Genomic DNA, 19,201 nt, shown 5'->3' on the forward strand with positions numbered 1-19,201 from the left:
TACACAGTGAGGGCTGTCTTCTGAATTCAGCAGCGCTCTTTCACTGCTCCACCAAAAAAAATATAAAAGGACTTTTTTTTTCTCAACATTTTCTAGACATTTTTTACTGTCAATTTTTTTCTGAGTGGGTTATGTCATACTGCATGGGTGACATCATTTCCATATAGTTCTAGATCTGGAGGTCAGAAGAAGGTACATTAAACAACCTCCTATTGGAGGTTGATAGATGCACCACCCCACTTGCTATCTTATGTGTGCTTTTGCCGGCTAATCTACTTCTTCAAACCTCTGTGGCAAAATGAAAGTACATGACAACCCAGTATATTATATGGGATTTTATTTGTTTAATTGAGGAGCACTTTGGAACGTAACCTGACTGGATGTTGACTTCTCTGGCTAAAGTTAGCTAACGCTCTAAAAACCAGAGGAAAATTGAAACTCAGGAATGAAGTACAGAAATCCCAAAGACATTTTTCTGACTTACAACTTTAATATTTTTGTCACTTTGTTTATGATGTTTACACTTGTTTGTGAATCTCTGTAAAATAATTAATTAAAATGTTATTTTAGATGAAAAAGTCTAAGGATATTTAAGCAAAGCTAGCCTGTGGCTCCCACTGCTCAAAGTATCTTTCTCACTTAAACCCCTTTTACAAACTTAGAATTTAGTCCTACTTGCATTTTTGTGTTCTGCAAACCTCAGGCGAGTTTTTATTTGCATCTGGCAATAAATATTTGTATGTTCTGTATCTGTTTCTGCTATGTGTCATTGTTCTGTTGTGAAGATAGCTGATACTTGTTTGAGTGTTGATATATTTCTGCTTTACAAGGCAAAAATAGTCCTCATGTTGCATGTGGTCACATAAAATAATAACTAACAACAGCCTGACTTAACCATGAAGTTTAATATGAAAATAACAAAAACTATTAACAAACTCACAAACAATGAGTTTATATCTTAATGTTTATATAAAAAAGTGCATCTAAATACTTTTTAATCACTTAGTTGGACTTAATATGAAAAAAAAATGATACCACGTTGTACATTAATGTATTAATACACACTAATGAGGAGTAATAATTTATAGATGATTAACCACTTACTGATACTGACACACTTTCTTTATCATAAAAACAAACAAACAAACAAGCAACAAAAGATGTAACAACAAGAGATAAATATACAAAAACAAAGAAAACATTACACAAGAATAATGCAGTGTAAAAATAATACATAATCCAAAAAACATTCATAGCAGTAGATATAGCAAAAGAAGAGGGGGCAACACTCCTATGCAAGTAACCCCAGCAGAAGGGGTTACATGAAGAGGATGTGGGACCTATGGAATCTGAAACAACTAATAGCTCAGTGTTCCATTATTCAGAAGGAATTTCTATCACAACTGGAGATCTGTAAGGTACAACACAAATGCTATAGCAAGGGGGAGCCAGGATGTCAGGTCAGGGGGGAGATATCATCACCTCCACCCAAGATTGGATATTAAGCCCCTAAGCCCCACTAACTCCACGTTTGTACAGTGGGGCAAAAAAGTATTTAGTCAGCCACCGATTGTGCAAGTTCCCCCACTTAAAATGATGACAGAGGTCAGTAATTTGCACCAGAGGTACACTTCAACTGTGAGAGACAGAATGTGAAAAAAAAAATCCATGAATCCACATGGTAGGATTTGTAAAGAATTTATTCGTAAATTAGGGTGGAAAATAAGTATTTGGTCACCTCAAACAAGGAAAATCTCTGGCTCTCACAGACCTGTAACGTCTTCTGTGAGAAGCTTTTCTGTCCCCCACTCGTTACCTGTATGAATGGCACCTGTTTGAACTCATCATCTGTATAAAAGACACCTGTCCACAGCCTCAAACAGTCAGACTCCAAACTCCGCCATGGCCAAGACCAGAGAGCTTTCGAAGGACACCAGGAAAAGTATTGTAGACCTGCACCAGACTGGGAAGAGTGAATCTACAATAGGCAAGCAGCTTGGTGTGAAAAAATCAACTGTGGGAGCAATCATCAGAAAATGGAAGACATACAAGACCACTGATAATCTCCCTCGATCTGGGGCTCCACACAAGATCTCATCCCGTGGGGTCAAAATGATCATGAGAACGGTGAGCAAAGATCCCAGAACCACACGGGGGGACCTGGTGAATGACCTGCAGAGAGCTGGGACCAAAGTAACAAAGGTCACCATCAGTAACACACTACAACGGCAGGGAATCAAATCCCGCAGTGCCAGACGTGTTCCGCTGCTGAAGCCAGTGCATGTCCAGGCCCGTCTGAAGTTTGCCAGAGAGCACATGGATGATACAGCAGAGGATTGGGAGAATGTCATGTGGTCAGATGAAACCAAAGTAGAACTTTTTGGTATAAACTCAACTCGTCGTGTTTGGAGGAAGAAGAATACTGAGTTGCATCCCAAGAACACCATACCTACTGTGAAGCATGGGGGTGGAAACATCATGCTATGGGGCTGTTTTTCTGCCAAGGGGACAGGACGACTGATCCGTGTTAAGGACAGAATGAATGGGGCCATGTATCGTGAGATTTTGAGCCAAAACCTCCTTCCATCAGTGAGAACTTTGAAGATGAAACGAGGCTGGGTCTTCCAACATGACAATGATCCAAAACACACCGCCCGGGCAACAAAGGAGTGGCTCCGTAAGAAGCATTTGAAAGTCCTGGAGTGGCCTAGCCAGTCTCCAGACCTCAACCCCATAGAAAATCTGTGGCGGGAGTTGAAAGTCCGTGTTGCTCGGCGACAGCCCCAAAACATCACTGCTCTCGAGAAGATCTGCATGGAGGAATGGGCCAAAATACCAGCTACTGTGTGTGCAAACCTGGTAAAGACCTATAGTAAACGTTTGACCTCTGTTATTGCCAACAAAGGTTATGTTACAAAGTATTGAGTTGTATTTTTGTTATTGACCAAATACTTATTTTCCACCCTGATTTATGAATAAATTCTTTACAAATCCTACCATGTGGATTCATGGATTTTTTTTTTTCACATTCTGTCTCTCACAGTTGAAGTGTACCTCTGGTGCAAATTACTGACCTCTGTCATCATTTTAGGTGGAGGAACTTGCACAATCGGTGGCTGACTAAATACTTTTTTGCCCCACTGTAAATGAAAATAAGACTGAAGTTATTGTTTTTGGAAGTGATGCCCCTTTGGATAAGTTAACTGATACGCTCGGTCCTCTTGCTTGTCATCATTCTCACACTGTAAGAAATAGTAAGTGTTTAAGAAAAGAGTGTTTATAGATAGCTCTTTTAAATTAGAGAAGCAAGTGTCCGCAGCGGCAGATACCAGCTTTTATCAGTTATATGAAATTGCCAAAGCGAAGCCTTATTTTCCTCCTAAAGACCTAGAAAAACTTATTCATGCCTTCATCACCTCAAGATTGGGCTACTGCAGCTCTCTCTATTTGGGCCTTCTGATGGACACTCATCTCTTCATCACTTGCAGTTGATCCAAAATGCTACTGCACGTCTTTTAGGTGTTAGAAGGTATGAAGACACGTTTTAAAAATCACTTTTTTACGGTGGCTTTTACTTCAAGCTCAGTTTGAGTACCATCAGGTTTGTTTTATTTCTTTTTATGTTAAATATATTGTCATTACCTCATCTATTAATGTCTTTTTTGTCTGTATTTGTTTGTTATTGTTTTCTCTTGTTCATTAACTAATTGTGAAGCACTTTAATTGTGAAGCACTTGGGTCAATTTGTTGCTTTTAAAAGCGCCATAGAAATAAAATTGACATTGACATTATACTGTGGAAGAAAGCCAGAGTATCCTGAGAGAACCCTTACAGACCTGGCAAGAACAACCTGTTTTAAATGAGTGAAAGAGTGAACATCTAATAAAAACTACACCTTGATAATGAAAGAGAAAATAACGCCATTATATTCTCTGAAGAAACAAGCATAATGTTCATCTGTCCAGTTTTTCAGAAACTCAGACTCAGAAAATTGCCTCAGAAAGATAGAAAAAACCTTCACTGTAATAATAATGATGATTATTATTGTAATTATTGTTTTAAATAACCTGTCATTGAATTTCTTGGCATACTTGAATTTCAGTTGTATGCTTCTCCACCTTTGGATGTATGACAGCAGTTCTCCCATCATGTAATGGCACTGACACAGCACATGTCCCAGACCTTTCTATGACCTTGTCTTTCGCTATCTAATATTCACTCTCTCTACCAGGAGTACTTCTCCTTCTCTTTCCAGTCTTTGTGACTGCTTGCGTTAAGCTCTCTCCCCTCCTCCAGCCAAGTCTTCCATATTTTAGTAGGTTTTAGCGAGGATCAACTCTCTGAGGTTAAGTTGTTCTTTTCAAAGGTCTGTGTATGTGTATGTGCATGCTCAGTAGAGACCACCACATCCCAGAGGTTAAGTCAAGTGTTTCAAATATCACTAGGAGAGGTGTTTTACCATTGTGCAGCCAGTGCAGCATGTGTTTGTGTGTGTGTGTGTCCCATCAGTAGAAAGATATGACGACAAAGATGGAAAGACCCTTTTTAGGGTTTGGACATAAAAGTCAGGAAGCCATTTGGAGTCTTACCTGCTCTTTCTTTTGTTTCTCTTGCTCTCCCCTTCTCTACTCTCTCAGACTGTCACATCCACTTTCAGCATATGTTGTGGTGTGCAGTGTTGGGGAGTAACGGAATACATGTACCGCCGTTACGTATTTAAAATACAAAATATGAGTAACTGTATTCCGTTACAGTTACCATTTTAAAAGGTGGTATTCAGAATACAGTTACTTTGTTGAAATAAATGGATTACATGGCGGTCTTGTCCTGTTTCATATGTTCGGCTATGCCCTCTCTATTTTTGGTGTCCACGCCCCAAACCAAACACGCATTAAGAGGCTCTAATGCCTGTGTCTCAATCTCATGGCCCATGTCACCTCTACTTCCGGCCTGCAGAATGATGTGAAGAAATATTTTAAAAAATTATTCACAAAAATGATTTAATATGAAGGCAATAGGCAGAGTGTTACAGGCATAACCTTAAAGAATGTAGCATCATGGGCAGAGTAGTCCGTGCTGCAGGGAGAATGGACTGCCATACCCGTTATGTGTCTGTGACTGAGGGAGGGAGAAAAAGGAGAGTCGAAAAGTACGAGCTGTCACCGACCAGAAGCGGGAGATGGAAGCATATAAATATAATAATAACCACTGCAGCCAAGAAGAGTGCCTGACGAGCCCAGTTGTAAGTAAGCTATTAAGACTCGACTGTAGACCGTGTTCGTGTTTTTCCTCCGAAAACAATAAGTTCTGTTGGAGCAGCCTTTCAACGCCTCTCTCTGTTGTCTGGGTCAACTTTGCTAGCGAGAAACAAAGTAAAGCTAGTTTTCGGCTACGAGCCCGACATGAACCCGACGTATTAGCCAGAGGTCCCTTTACTACGGTTCGGAGCCGCGGACCTGTTTTATATATGCGTCGAATAGTTTTCTATACGAGATCGCTGCAGAAAGTGCAGCCTTACCTAATGTCCACCCTACTGTTACTCATTTTATATTAAGATTTAAACATCTAGTCGGTATTGGTATGGAGAGTAACCTTTAGTAAAAGTAATAAATCACACAGCAGTAGTACATTCAGGTAGCTGTAAAAAGCATGATAATATAATAGGTAATCCAAAGTATTCAGAATACGTTACTCTCATTGAGTAACGTAACGGAATACGTTACAAAATACATTTTTGGGCATGTAATCTGTAATCTGTAGTGGAATACATTTTAAAAGTAACCTTCCCAACACTGGTGGTGTGTGATATGCAGTGTAGGGACTAACGTGTTATTAAGTAACACATTACAGTAACTACATTATTATTGTGGTAACGAGCACAGTAACTAGTCATTATGCCAAAATCAGTAACGCATTAATCATTACTGGGATTTAGATAGGGTCGTTATTCGTTACTTCGTGTGTTGCATTCGACTTGCCTCCGAAATCGGAACACGGACCTGGGAATGATGTCACACTCGAGTAAACGGCGTTCTGGTTAGCCTCGTCAGAGAAGTCGGCATTCCAATATGGCAATGCCCTTGAAAACGGCTGTTTTGCTAAAACAAATTACTACTAAGCACATATGCAGCCATAGCTGGACTCGGTGGGCCGATGGTAATTTTTCGTTTTGATATGCCGATGTTTTTTTGTTGTTGTTTTTTTTCCATAATGGTATAAACAATGAAAGGTGGTGGATTGGCCAGATGCTGGAAGATGTGTAAAAAATAACTCTTTAACTGTTTGCTGGTGGCATCGTGGAGCTCCACAGATTCAGTAACATTAGCAAGTGGTGGAGGCCAGCAGGTGGATGAGAGAAAGGGGAGGCAGGAGGAGCAGAGACCCGAGGCGGCCGCTGGTCCGAGTGTCAGGTGAACTGAACTTCAGGTCAGAAGTTATGACCTGCAGTCTATCTGGGTCAGATATAAACCAAGTTTAGGTGGAGTTTATTTTCCTTGTGCTGACTTTTTACAGTCAGTTAAACAACTCATACTGCGTACTAGCTAGCATGACGGAGTTTCTATACAGCTGGGTGGGTGCTATGATGTTACTGATGTTGAACTTTATTTAATTCATAAGGTTAATTAGTAGAGTTGCCAACCGTCCCATAAAAAACAGAATCGTCTCGTATTCAGAGAAAATATTATGCAGTTTGTACTGAGGTGAAAAGGAACACAGTTTGACTTCAGCTACAATGGAAAAGACACAAAGCTGGAGTCATTCTGTGTCTTCACGCTGTCAGCTGCCTCTTCTTCTCTCATTCTCTCCCCTCCCTCTCCTGTTTCTACTTCAATCATGAAACTGATCAATGATCAGCTGATCGTCTCTCTTGTTTGTTTATCGCCCACTTTGCGCCAGAAAGAGGAAACCAGCGGATGTCGTGCTAAACAACAGCAGCAGCACGTTTAAGCTTGATCAGCTGTTGTTAGAATTTATTTAATATTAACTTCTAGTATCAGCTGATGTTTGCTGGAGCCACAGCTGTAAAGCTGCTGGTCATGATATCAGTTTGTATATGTGGTGACAGTTGACAGCTGGTAACTGTGCAGGGGCGGGTCTAGCAAAGTTTTGCCAGGGGGGCAGGTAGGGCATTAACAGGGAAAAGGGGGCACAAAGAAATACTTTTCTTTCTTATTCTCATTTAAAATATCTAGCTTTTAACAAATAATTATCTGAATCTTATCTGAATCTTACAACCAACGCTTGATAGATTGATAGATTGATGCATATATACCAACAAGACAGTGTACATCACTGTCACAACAGCGTTTGTTTTCATTCAAAGGCTTTATGATTTCTCCTATAATGGTGGGCCGGTCTCTAGTCAAAATGCTCGGGCTGATTTTTTGTCCCAGTCCAGCCCTGTATGCAGCTAATCTGCAGTCTGGAGTTACCTACATCTTCCCGCTCGGAAAGCAGAATTTCCGAGTTCTGAGTACAATCAAAAGCACCACGACTGCAGTTTTCGTGTTGGATGTAAAAAGCGCACGTGACGCTGTGACATAGGCTAGAATCATGGCAGTAGTCGACGACGGTCCAGGCGTGGGATTTCTCTCGTGAAAATATGCACATTACTTTTTTCCTTTCTGTTGGTAGGTGGCACAGAGCACTTTTGGCAGGATAGTGCTAACATGTAAGCAAGCTAGAAGACTGGCAATCTTGCTGGGTATCCAGTTAGGGAAGCAACACATTAACAAGAGAATTCTGAGTAAAACCAAAGTTACTTTCCCTAGTAACTAGTTACTTTGAGTAAGGAGTAACTTGAAGTAACTGAGTTACTTTTGATAGAGTTAACTAGTAATGTAACTAAGTTACTAATTTAAAGTAACTTACCCAACACTAGTGATATGTAAATCCATCTAAGACAATAGCAATTCCTTGAAATATTCCGAGATCATTTTTTTTCAAACACTATGTGTTGCCATTACAGCACTCTAATCCTTCTAAACAGCATGACCCTCTGAAGGCTTAACATTTTGAACTTGTACAAGCTGTACAGTACTGAGCTTTTATTGACACTTTGAAATGCCTGCAGCTGGTGGCATACTTAATGCTTAGTAGTATTCTCACATAGTTTTCAAAACCAGCAAGCTAAAAAAATATTCTTCAGTTTCCATGATGACATATGACTGGAACCCCATGTGAGTGCCCTTAATAGTATGCAGTCACACTGTACAACAAAGCACAGTAGTGCTTTCAAACCAAGACTAATGCTAGCATGACAACACAACAGTTTTTATGCTATTAAGCATAATAAACTCATCTCACTATCTACACGAATTTTACTCTGCCTATACTCTCTTCTTTACCTCTGTTGTGCAAAGTCCATTGCTTTGATGGCTGGTATTTAAATTTACCACCTTTTGTCACGATCCTGGGTCTTATGACCCAGCGTTTTGAGTTTTAGTTTATTTTGATGTTTATAGTGTATGTTTAAGCTCATTAAATTGTTCATTTGCTTATTAGTTTCCCCTTGTGTTTTCAACCCCTGTGTTAACCCATATGGAAAAGATATATATAAATCTTATAAAGTTTGTATCTGTCTTGTGTGAAACTTAAATGAAAAGCATACAAGAGTGAAAACAGATATAAGATCCCTTGAAAAATCATATAAATTAAACTTGTATGTTTAGGATACTTACTAAAACAATATATGAAAGTAATGAGAAAGTGTCCACTTTCATGAGTAAATCATATAAGTCTTATATGATTCACTATATGAAGTAGGCCACATCTGATGCAAGTCTTTTATAAGTTTTTACTATTTCTTTTCCATACGGGGAGTCTCTCTTCCCCTTCATGTGTTTCATGCCTGGATGTCTTTTGATAAGTTCATGCTGTCAGGTCTGCGTTTCATTATGTTTCCTGCTCTATTTTGAAAGAGGTCCCGTGTTCCTGTGTTCATTGTGTTTAGTTTTAAGTTTCCCCTGTGATGTCGATAGGTTCATGTGTGTCAACTGTTTCCCCATGTGTTGCCACTTCCCCTGATCACCTCATGTGTGTATTTAAGACCTCTGTCTTCCTGTGCTCAGTGTTGCGTCCTCCCTTATAGCTGTGTGATTTTCCCTGTGTCACCTTGTGCTTTAGTTTTCCCAGTTTAATTTTGTATTGTTATTTTTTTGTCCCACCACGCCGGCAATAAAGCTGTGTTTTTTGAGTTTACTTTTAGTCTCTGTGAGTTTGCGTTTGGGTCCTTCTCTTGCCTGCATACAGCCGTTTTGTGACAGAAGGACCAGACAATGGACCCAGCAACTCACACCCCCTCTGCTGAGCTCCGGGAGGACATGATTTACACAGTGAAGTTTCTCTGCCAGGAGTTGTTTGCACTGCCTAATACGGACGGAGAGAGAAGGGGAGAGAAGGATTCACAGCCCAGCCTGCCTTCTCCCACTCCCCGGAGAAAGCGGCGCTCACGTCGCCATCACCCCACAGCTGCTGAGCAAGCCCTGTCAGTGAGTGATTGTGACTGTTTCTCACTCACTCAGTCTGAGCATTGTGATTATGGACAACCTGCTGTTGAGCTAACTGAGTTAGAGACTGCAGATCACGCTCCTTCTATGAACTGTTTAGTTTTCCAGCCAGCTCTCGCACCTGTGCCCATTCCTCGGGTGGGAGTGGCTAGTGCCCAGCAAGAGCCTGCACCCATTTCTGTTTCTGCTGGCGGCTCAGTTAAGCCCATCCAGCAGTTTTTCCCATGTTCTGGAGACTAAGGAGAACAGCTACAACAACCACCATCGCAGCTTTCATTGCAACAACCACCAACCTTTACTTCAGTCTGTAGCTCAGTCCCCAGTGTCTCCTGCTCAGCTCTCTGTAACACAGCCATTAGTTCCTTCACCAGCAGCTCCATTTGCACCTGAACCATTAGCTCTGTCGCCCTTAGTTCAGTCCCCTTTGCAGTCGCCCTCAGTGCAGTCCCCTGTAGCAGTGCAGTCCCCTGTTGCAGTTCAGTCTCCTAGTCTGCTACACACTCACCCACCTGGTCAGCTAGACATTCAGCCAGGGGTCCCAATACCCTCTGGCCCTGCATCTGCTCCTGCTGGAAGCTCGAGTGAGCCCATCCAGCACTCCGCGGCTCCCACGCCGCCGTCTGCCTCATCCGCTGGGGGTTCTGTAGAGCCCGACCAGCACTTCCTCATGTCTGCTGGGGGTTCTGGAGAGCCCGTTCAGCAACCTGTCTCCGCTGGAGGGTCCGAGGGATCTATCCAGCCTGCAGCACCACCACCTGTGATTTCCACGACGTCGTCCGCAGTGCCGTCCTCACCTGGTCCTGCCTTGCCTGGTCCTGTGGTTGCCGCGCCTGGTCCTGCCTCGCCTGATCCTGTGGTTGCCACGCCATCGCCCTGTCCACGTCCGGCTCAGCCAGCTCAACCTCATCCATGTGTGGTTTGGCGTTGGCGGCCGCCTTCTAGGCCACTGACTGGGCTTCTTCGCCGGCGCAGACAGCCTTTGGAGCTGCTTCGTCACCACCACTGGCTCCGCGGCCGGCCTCCAGAACTGCTTTGTCGCCGGAACTGTTCAGTCACGGACTACTGAACCGTCGGCCTCCTGAACTGTTTAGACTCTTGTGCTGCTGTCCTCCGGGTCGGCCCCCTGAACTGCGGAACTATGGAGCCATTGGCCCCCACGCCGGCCCCTGACCTGAGTTTTGGTCTTTTCCCTGTGCCCCTGTGCCTTTGATGGACATTTTGTTTTGTATTAAGTATTCTTGTGTCCCTCTCGGCTTGTTGCCAGTACGTTGAGAGGGTTGCTTCCCTTCATCTTCAGGTCTGGGAATGGGTCCTGACTATTGTTTCCACTTATGACAGTTCACAGTACTCAGCCTTTTTGGATTCTTTGAGTGGAGTGCTCAAGGGTGCTCCATCTGGTTTCTAAGCTGGTGTCTGGTGATATCAGCACTCATGTGAACAATCACAGTGAGAACTAAAGGGGTGTGATTGACAGGAATGACGTGCCTGATATGAACCTAAGTTCTGTTCTGTTATTGGACTTGTTATTGGACGTGTTCGATCATAATGGACAGGACAGTAAACATGACGGGACATCCTGAGCAGCGGATCAATAACTCCCCTGGAAGAGGATCACCCTGAGTTGCTAAAGGCTCTAGATGCTGTGTGACTGTCTTGGTTGACACACCTCAACAACATAACGTGGAAATCTGGGACAGTTACTCTGGAATGGCAGACTATGATGGTGGTTCACATTGTTAAGAAGAGAAACCACAAGCTGTGTTCCAGTTTCCTAGGAATCACACTCCTCAGCCTCCCCAAGAAGGTGTACAACTCAGTTTTGTCCTGTTCATGGAACACTGGACGAACTCTATATCTTCTCAAGAATATTTGAGGATGCGTGGGATTTTGCCTAACCAATCTACATGTGTTTTGTGGACTTGTACAAGGCTTTCAACCACGTGCCTCGGAGTGTGTTTTGGGGGGTGCTTTTGTATGAGCCATTCAGTTCTTGTACAACTTTTGCAGGAGCTTGGTCCACATTGCTGGCAATAAGTCAGACTTGTTCCAAGTAGGTGTTGAACTCTGACAGGGCTGCCATTTGTCACAATTCTGCTTATAGTTTTTCTGGACAGAATTTCAAGGCATAGCCAAGTGGCAGACTCGGGGGAGATTACCTCTCTCAGCTGGCCTGGGAATGCCCTGGTTTTCTCTCCAATAAGCTGGAGGAGATGGGTGGAGAGAGGGAGCTGTAGGCTTTTCTGCTTAGGCTGCTGTCCCCACGATACGGACCTGGATAAACGGAAGATAATGGACGGGTATTAATGGAAGGTTGTGGTACAGGGGTTTTTAGATTGTATCTTTGTTGAGTTTGAAACTGGTCCACTTAACAGCATGTACTATTTTGTTGGAAAATCAAATTATAAACAAACAAACCATAATAGAAACTGCATATTTCTAAGCTATTGAATTACTCTGCACTAGCAGAGCTTTGCACTTTACTGTGTGTCTTCTAGGTCTCAGATGTTGCCTATTTTCATTCTTTTAATTTTGCTTTCTTTTAGTATAGCTCACTGCATCCACTTTATTACTTTATTTTCTTATTATTATTTAATGTAGCAGGGCAATGCTAGCAATATTCATCAGAAAATCTACCAAAGATAATACTCTGCCCTTTTTTGTTTGACTCATTTTACTTTTCTATTTCATCCAAACTCATATTCCATCCCTACTGGATGTTTTAGTCTATTCGCTTTCTTTTCCTCCCTTTTTCATTCCCTGTCTAAGTAACCAACAGACACAAGTGTCTATTTGGGAAGAGAGTTAGTTAAATGATTTATGCTTGAGTGTCTCAAATACCCCACTGTGTTCTCTCTTTCTCCCCTTCACAAACAAGACCTTTTTTACCCTTTATTGTCCCATAAATCCTCTAGTGACAGAAAAAAAAAACCCATGTGCATATTAAAAATGTGCCGTCCAATATTCTATATTGTTCTTAAGTTCAAACATCATCTTTCTTCTGCCTTATGACATTCTATTTCACTTCCATATATTCCTCACATCCACATGCACACAGTTCTTTTACTTGGTGACATCAGCCCCACATCATTAATTTTAATGACCATCAGTATGCCATAATACACTAGAGCATGTCCACACAAATACACACACATGCATGCACACACACACATCCCTACAGCAACAGGCGCCACAGATCCTGGAGCGCAATTATAACCTGCACTTTGTTTATTATCTGTTACAAGGGACAATGGACTGTGTGTGTGATGTTGATATTATCAACCCTGCATTTCTGCTATCCTAGCCGACACGGGCACCTCTTTTTGTCCTATTTGAGAGTCCAACATTAAAGAAATCCTGAAACAAGCAAAGTGGAGCAGGGAAAGGTGTGGGTTGTGTGTGTGAGACACAGAGGGAGAAATGGAGAGATTTAAAGATACAGTATATTACCAAAAGTATTCACTTACCTGTCCAAATCCCTGAATGACCTTCATGGCCACAGGTGTAGAATATCAAGCACCTAGGCATGCACACTGCTTCTCTAAACATTTGTGAATGAATGGGTCACTTTCAGGAGTGAACTGAATCGAGTGTTGTACTGTGATAGTGATAGAACAAGGACAGTTTTTCCAGTTGTGAAATTTCCTCTGAGAACAATTGGGAACAACAGCAACTCAGCCACAAAGTGTTAGGCCATGGAAAATTACAGACCATGGTCAGCGAATGCTGAAGCACATAGTGCTCAGAGGTTGCCAACTTTCTGCAGAGTCAATTCAACTTAATATGAACTTTCAGATTAGGTCAAGATCAGTGCCTGCTTCATGGATTGGGTTTTCATGGCCAACCCTTACAACACTGCGTCTGATGCTTTGCATTCTGCTTGGTGATGTAAGGCATCCTGTCACTGGGCTCTAGAGCAGTGGAGACGTGTTCTCTGGGTTAGGGTTAGAGAGTGACGAATCACACGTCTCCATCTGGCAATCTGATTGAAGGGTCCGGGTTTGGCACTGTGAGAACAGGACTTGACTGAGCTGAAGCTGTTATAACTGCAAAGGGTGGGCCAATATCTTATTAAATCCTATTGATTAAGTATTGTCACTCAAGTTCATATGCGTGCAAAGGCAGATGAATGAATACTTTTGGCAATATAGTCTATATAACTCAATTAGTACCCATATACATATGAACAAAAAATATCTTTTATTCAGAACTGCATCATGTCCACTAATGGAAGGTCATCCCTTATTGCAGTGCAGTATTGCTTTCAAGAGAGTAGAATTAAAAGAAAATTGTGCTTAGCCTACAAAACTGGGTTAAATACAGAAAGTTTGTCACATGTAAGTATACACAGTATATGCTACAGCCTTATTTATTGTACATTTACATTGTTTATGTAAGTATAAATAAAAGCTTGATGCGGCCATTGTTTTGTCACCCGCTGGCTAGTGGACTACCATCTGAAGGATCATATTTGTTTCCTTTTGCCCTCTTTGTGTTTTTGCTTTAATTGTTTTAAAAAATCCTGGACATGGCCATGTTTTGTAAAGAGTTCAATAAACAATAGTCAACTCCTTGAGACACTCAAAGCAGCCAAGTTCTCAATTATATGTAACATTGGTGTTGCATTGCTATACATCATTTGTTGCTGTATCATTTATTGACTAATCGCCCTTGGAACTTCAGGTTGGGGGTTCCACTTCCAGCCAGGGCAACTGTATTCGGTAAGGGGCCCCATGCTAGATTCCCATTGCTAACCAAGCCTTCCTCAGATATGTGTGAGAGAGAGGTAACTGAAGCCATACTGGCTCTGATGTCGCCTCGATTAACAAGGTATACGTCAGGTGTTGGGGAACTAAAACACCCTGATTAGTAGTGGACTACTGGAACAAGAAGGCGCAAATGAGCAATAGATGAGAATATGGTGTTGTTGGAACGCTACTATGCAACTAACCCTAGTGGAAGGGGTTGCATGAACAGCATGCAGGACCTATGGAATCTTCGATACCCAACATTAGGGCTGCCACGATTAGTCGACTAGTCGACTATCAAAATCATCGACGACTGATTTAATAGTCGACGCGTCGTTTGAAGCTTTGTAAGATCCCAAAAGACGCAGGAATAAGTAGCAGGATTTAAGAGCGTAATAACGGACTGAAACAGAAGATGGCAGCACTGCATGTACAAGGATGCCAGCTGCCGTTAAACCCCGAAGAAGAAGAAGTAGCTCTGTCCCAGAATTCATAGCGCGGCCCTGCTCAGTTTCCAACAATGGCGGCTAAAGTATATAGTTAGGGCTGGATCAGGTGACCCTGAATTCTTAGTTATATTGCAATAGGTGTAGGCTGCTATGTAGACCGTTTAGGCTGGGTCTTTGGAAGGATCCAGCCCCTGAATTTGGACACAGCCAATGTCTGTCAGTTCCAGATGGTTAAAAGTGATTAATGCGCTGGATGAAGACACAATGAAAAAGCTTAAAAAAAAAAAAGGTGCACAGTAGTTGGGAGAACTGTGCTGTAGCACAGTGAAACCATAATTCTGCTGTGGCCTTCAGCAAAAATGAGTTTAAAACCCCTGTTCTATACAGTTTCTATAGAACAGGGGTAGTTACTATTCAGTAAAGATAAATACTAACTCTGTGCCACAGAAATCCTTTTTTTCCCTCATTGTGCCTCAATGGGCAACACATCTCTCTTTCTATATAAAAGATATATCGAAATGGTGATTCATTTTTAATGTCCAAAACACTGAGTTGGCTCAAATCCTGAAGGCCAAAAGAAAAAAAAAAAAATTTCAGTGTGACCTCTCTCATATAAATCTCACTGATCTCACTGCAGGTTGAAGTATTTTTTCTCACAAAAAACTTGTGAGAAAAAATATATGTATTCAGAGACAACAAGTTTATATGGAAACAGCATAAACTCAGAGACCCAAAAGACAAAATGGTTGTTATCGGTCACGAATGATATCAATGTGGCAGAAAGTGAAAAAGAAGATGAGCTGACACTGAAGATCAGGCCGTACACTCAAACACTTATTACAGTTATAAAGTCACACAAATAAAGCAAGACTTAAAAGTTACAAGAAGACAGAGCGGACAGGTAAGATGGATGAAAGAGAGAGATTGAAAATAAATGACAATTGTTGGTTTCTTTTGTTTTGTCTTTATTGTTCTGGTCTCAGTTTTTTTCTTCTCATGTGAACTTCCTTCCTGCTCCTGCCTCATCCATTATACCTTTTCATTTACCTGCTTTCATCACCATAGTTACCATACATCCAGTGTTCTATGTTGTCATGGTGACTGGGGTGAAGCTTGGGCCATATTTAGCAAGGTGGAGATGGCATAGCCCACTAATAAGTGTCACCCCCTTTTAAAAATATTCTTAATTTTAAATGAAGAATTCTTAAAAGCAGGAAAAAATGGCAACCTTTAGCTTTAGCACATGTAAGAAGTTAATAATATGACCACGAGGGAACATTTATTTAAAATGATAAAAAGAAAACTATTAAAAAGGTGTCTAGTATGAACATTTATCATTTCACTGCAAAGAGATACTTAGCTTGGTGATGTGAGCCACGTATATGATTCTAAGTCTTTACGCTTACGTGTGGTTGTCCCATGCATTGTAAGATGAAGGTTTAGCATAATGTTTTTAATGGGAAGTGTACTCTAGTCCAATAAACTTAACTGATGTTTCTAAATGTCACAGACACTATGATCACATCCAACACGAAATTCTGTTGTTTTGTCAGAAGCTATTTTTCTTTTGTGATTTCAAGCTCTGGACAGTTTAGGAAAAACAGAAGGAAAGGTCATGTACTAGTAGTAATAGTACTTTCTATTCTTGACCACCCAACCTCCTACAACAAGAACCCACCAGCATCACACGCAGATTTTTTCACAAGTCATAGAAATGAAGAGCTTGATGGCATCAGCATGCCTACTGTACTTCATGAACACCTGGTAACAACAGGTGGACTGGCTCACAAAGGGTAGAAAAATTCTGATCGTGAAGGAGTATGACACCATCAAAGCACTGGCCAATTACCTTCCTCTTTACAACATGGAAGCTGTTGTCCTGTGAGCCGCCTATCACACAAGCTGTTAACGCTCAGAAACTTGTCCTCTGATTTAGTTGTTTCTTTGAGTCTTCCAGACCTCTTCCTGTCAGAGTTTGTTTCTGAGTGCCTTTGGATGGTGAAGGAAACTGTACTCACTGACACCTTGACTTTCTTTGTAAGTTCTCTGTAGGAAAGACCTACATTTATAAGTGTTATGATGGTCTGTCTCTCTTCCATTGTTAGTTGCCTTTTTCTTGCCATCTTTGTAGCAACAATCAAGTTTTTGCAGTACAATACAGTTCATCTGATGCTCACGAGGGTATGGTACCACAGTGTGTTCCAACATTGCTTTTATACAGACAGAGGGGGTTGGAAGTAATCCAAAAAAGTTGGAACAGCTGTAGGAATTAGAAGCACCAGTTTTCAAGCCTTGATCAATCTCCGTTGCTGCAGAATAACTTTAAATTGTTAGCCCATTTTGTGATCCCTGAAAAAGTCCTTTTTGTATAATTTTGAAATCTCCATTATTTTTGTGTTTTGGGTAACCTTACCAAAGGGAAATGGGATCCATCATGATGGAAGGTCAGCCACAGTCAAATACTTTGGAAAGTAAGACAAGTGATGAGAAGTCAGCTCAATGTTAGGACTAAGATCTGAGCTATCAATTCATATGCATCTATGTCATCAGATACCCAGCTGGAATAGTAAGCTGGCCACAGGAGGACACACATAACACTGATGTCAACACCTAAAACCTCCTAACAATGTACAGTGGTGTCCACTCAAAGTCCAGCACCCTGAGACTCTATGAGCTGCTGCTAAGAAACTTCTATGGGAGTTTCGCAGAGAACTGAAGACAGCAATGAGGAACAGACGGAAGAAGTATCATGGATTACCAAACCCCTGTATGGGATGTACTATCAACAGATAGATGAGGTGGACGACGTGCAAATCTGACCAGTGGCTAGAAAAGGCTGTCTTAGAGGACAACACAAAGGACCCAAGCATCAGATTCATAGAGGGAGACACAAAAAGGTGTTCCAAAACTACCAAGCACATAGTGCAAGATGCAAACTGGGACATTATGAGAGGCAAAACGAAGTTGCTGGTATAGTGTACAAGAACATGTGTGCTGTGTGTGGCTCAAAAGTCCCAAACTCCCAATTGGAGGAGACCACCAAAAGTGGTTTTGGAACCTAGTCCTGTGGGACTTTAGAACTGTCAACGTTTTAACTGGTACTGGCCAGTCAAGTAGACATAGTGGTCCCTGGTAATGGACAGAAGACTGTACCAATGATAGACATGCCAATCCCAGTAGACAACAACATGAGAAAACTGTCATATACTGGGTTGCCTGTGTTGAGCGGGCGGGCATTGCGGCTTTACGCCACCCTGACATGCTTTGCGGCAGCGCTGTCTATGTGCAGTTCTACTCCTAGCTGCCGCACCCGTTGTTGTGCTGTAATAACCCATGCTGGATATACGTTTAATAAAGCAGCATCATAAGAAAGCTACCGAGTGGTCATTCTACATGGTGTCAGAAGTTACCCGGACCATCGCCGGAATAACGCCATAAGGGAGAAAACAACAGAATGGCTAAGTTTAATCCCCCGACAAGCTTCCCCTTTGATAAGCCGATGGAATGGCCCGACTGGAAACAGCGTTTCGAGCACTACAGGATCACAACAAAACTCCACAAAGACGAAGGACAAGTACAGGTGAGCTGCCTAATCTACGCGATGGGCAATGAAGCAGAGAACATTAACAAGTCACTCACCATGAAAGTCGTGACAACTTCGCCGTCATAATGAGGAAGTTTGACGAGTATTTTTTCCCGCAGAGGAACATTATACATGAGAGAGCATGTTTTCACCAGTGTGTCCAGTGGCCAGGCGAAACGGCGGAGAGTTTTATCCGAGCCCTGTATGACATCTCAGAGCACTGTGAGTTTGGTGCATGTAAAGAGGAAAATATCCGCGACCGTATTGTGGTTGGGATACGAGACAAGGACCTCTCCCGCAGGCTACAGCTGATGAAGGACCTCACGTTGGCGCAAACGACCCAGATCGTCAGACAGTCAGAGGAGGTCGCAGCGCAGGTCAGCTTGCAGGGAGATGCGGGAGGCTCAGTACAGGAGGTATGGGATAAACGGAAAAGCATGGACTGGAAATCACAACAACAACAGCGAGGCAGGCTACCCGTGGGAAAAAAAATGGGCGGGGCGTGACAAGAAATGCGGTAAATGTGGGAAGACACAGCATGCCAGGGATGAAAGATGCCCGGCAGCAAAATCTGTTTGCCATAGCTGTCGAAAAATGCGACACTGGGCCAGGGTGTGTCGTAACACCAGATCAGTGAATGAGGTTACAGAGACAGAGAAAAGCGAGCAGGCCTCATATTTTCTAGGCTCAGTGTGTAATGCAAAAGGAAATAGTGAAACATGGACTGTGCAGTTACTGCTAGACTCTGCCCCAATAGAATCGAAGATTGACACAGAAGCAGATGTCACTATCATAAACGAAGACACGTTCCACACACTTGCTCATAAGAGAACACTAGAGCCTTCTAATCTCCCTCTAGATAGCCCCGGAGGAGAGCTGTTATGTCTTGGCTACTTCAAGGCCACAATAAGCTAT

At 42.2% G+C, this 19,201-nt stretch overlaps 1 protein-coding gene across 1 annotated transcript in view; it reads right to left on the reverse strand.

Moving 5' to 3' along the window:
* Positions 1-19,201, reverse strand: part of LOC120716630 (teneurin-3) — an 840,982-nt gene that overhangs the window by 409,858 nt on the left and 411,923 nt on the right. The window contains exon 4 of the mRNA XM_040004185.1: positions 11,666-11,780. The gene's annotated coding sequence lies outside the window, so the exon portion shown is untranslated. The remainder of the gene's footprint in view (positions 1-11,665; positions 11,781-19,201) is intronic.

Source organism: Simochromis diagramma, unplaced genomic scaffold (assembly GCF_900408965.1).
Source record: "Simochromis diagramma unplaced genomic scaffold, fSimDia1.1 OVJJ01000565.1, whole genome shotgun sequence".
Classification (NCBI taxonomy): domain Eukaryota; kingdom Metazoa; phylum Chordata; class Actinopteri; order Cichliformes; family Cichlidae; genus Simochromis; species Simochromis diagramma.